Raw genomic sequence first — 2,861 nt, 5'->3', positions numbered from 1 at the left:
TTTTGGTTTTTGGTTTTTCTCCGGTACCGGGAACCGAACTCACAACCTTGCGCTTGCCAGGCAGGCGCTTTTGCCGCTGAGCTAAATCCCCAGCCCCTAGGAAATCTTAGTTTCATAAAATACTTTTCTCCTAAATATTCAGTCTTTACTTCACTTGCCTTCACAGTATAAGGTAATACACTGATGGCAGATACAGAGACATGATTAGGTAAAATGGCTCAGCCAAGTAAAAGCAAATTCCTAGAGAGCTGTCTTCCTGCCCTTTTGATCTAATCTCAGTCCATGCAGACATAACATACCTAAATCCAGGATAAATGAACATACCCTTCTTACCAATAGAATAAGACAGCAAGCCCTAATGTCAAGGTTTCTGACAATTAATTTCTCAAATTTTTAAGAGAATAGAAGATTACTGACCCTTTTATGACCCATTAATGTATTTTTGAATTTTTTCTTTTATTCTTCAATATTTAATTTAGGTATTTTGTCTGTCTGACATTCTGTAGGATTAATAAAAAAGGTTTTTGATGCCAAAATTTATTATTTAACAGATAATATTTCAAGATTACATACTGAGCTTGAAGACAATATAGATCAGTGACTTTTAATAGAAACAATATATATTTAGTTTGAAGCTTTTATACTCTGCTCATGTAAAATTAATCTAGGCGAGAACGAGAATGTAAGATACCACCAGACCCCTGAGTGAAACAGACAGTATTCTGACCTTCACTGCATAGAATGGTTAGTGGATCATAACTTTATCCTTTTATCACTAGTAGAATCTTGCATGACATTAAATTTAAGTATCACCATATGTCTCTATGCATCTATATTCAGCAATGCTCAAGGTAGATAATAGAATACAAAGTCTACAGAGTACCAGAAAGTACAGATGATGTTAAGACGGCAGTTAACTATTCAGGGGTTTCAAAACACAGAGATGCTCGTGAAAATATATGGTATAAAACATGCGTTTGCCTCACTGACTTTTTTTCATTAGGGTTTTCAAACATACACAAGTCAAATTCTCTGATTGGTTATCACACTACTTCTTATTTTGTAGTTGATGAGCAACAGAATAGAAATTCATAGTTCCACTTCCCTGTGTAGACTGACACTATAGAATTGGGGGATATGACAGCAGCCACAGCTAATAAACTCTTAGTTCCTCACTGCATACCCTGAATAGAAAATATCCGCTTATTTCAGGAGGGAGGCAATTCTCTGCACCCAGTCTGACTTAACTGTGACCCATGCCTCCTGTGGTCTGTCTCTTCCTCAAGAAGCTGAGGAAAAATGAAAATAAATTTGATTAAATCAAATAATCAACATTCCTAGAAGAAAGCAAACATAAACTCATAAACAATTTTATGCCTCTGAAGGGAAAAAGAGTGTGTGTGAGGGGGTATTTCTGCTTTTTTGAGATTTTAACATTAGACACACAGTCAGCAGCTTTAGATCTATAGGATTCCTTCATCTTGCAGGGGCAGCAGGACTCTATCCACATATTACCTCAGGGCTCTGTTGGCTTATTGTCAGGCCAGTGTGCTCCATTTCTGATTGGTTTCTTTTCTTTTCTTTTTTTTTTTGGTGGTACTGGGAATCAAACTCATGACCTCATGCTTGCAAGGCAGGTGCTGCACCACTAAGCTAAACCCCTAGCCCTCTATTTCTGATTGAATGCAAAGGAAAAGTGACATAAGGAAAGGAATGTGCATTGTGAGCTGACACATACTCGGGATCTGTGTCAGAAATTTTTACATAAGTTTATCAGAATAAAACTATACTGCAACCAATAAATAACTTCAGCTCTGGATACTCCTGCACCCTTATTTCTGAGCATTTTATCATAAGGGATGAAGGGAAGTGTCACGAGTTAAAAATACAAAAAATAAAGAACTAATTAAAGCATTTCTGGCATGAAAGATACCGAGTTAATAATGAGTTATCAAAATAATTATATTTTTTAGAGAAATGTTTATGATTTTAGGAAAAAACTCAGGATTTATCAGGATTTATCAGGATTAATTGAGACATAATAGATAGAGATGAAGACATCACTGATCCAATAGCTGACATAGAACCTCTCCAAAACAGTGGCTGGAGAGCTCACACTTGAGAGAGTGAAAGCCCTCTGGCTTTTATACACAAAGGACCGTGCTTTACAAGAAGGGCTGGAGGGTCTCTGATTAGAGAAACCTTGAAGTAGAGGTCAGCCAAGATGGGGTGCAGGGTGTTAAGGAGTCTGTATCAGAGTGAACACCTTGCGGTACATTTAGCATTAAAAACAGCATTGAATAAAACTTCTCATCTCCCCGGTTAGACCCAGACTATTCTTTTGGGCTAGAAGTCAGCAAACATCTTCTAAAAAGGCCAGAGGGTAAGTACTGTAGGCTTTACTGGCACTATTATCTCTGTTGCAACTTCTAAACTGTGTTAATACAGATGTGAGCTGCCACAGTTGATACATAAATGAATGAACATGTTTCAAGACTGTGGGTAAAGGAGACTTGAAAGCACTTGCCCACTCCTGCATTTGGTTTCTGATACTTCTGTCTCCAAGACTTGTAAACCAACAAGGTGGAACCTAATGAAGGCACGTGAAGGCAGTACCTCAATACAAGAAACCTATGGCCTTTTCTATGTCAGTAAGTGTGACTGTTTACATATGTGTCGCTTCTCACTTTGAAAACATATACAATTAATCAGGTAGCTCTCTAAAACACAGAAACAAAAGCAGTAGGAAATATCTGAGAAAGGAACTTAGGTATCTGGTTCTCAAGAAACAAGGCAGTACTGTGCTTAAGGTATTTTTGACTTAATTTGAAAAGCAGAAATACATCTGCTCCTAGAAGGAA

Source organism: Chinchilla lanigera, unplaced genomic scaffold (assembly GCF_000276665.1).
Source record: "Chinchilla lanigera isolate Chin_1 unplaced genomic scaffold, ChiLan1.0 scaffold00009, whole genome shotgun sequence".
NCBI classification, from domain to species: domain Eukaryota; kingdom Metazoa; phylum Chordata; class Mammalia; order Rodentia; family Chinchillidae; genus Chinchilla; species Chinchilla lanigera.
This window is presented reverse-complemented; position numbering follows the sequence as displayed.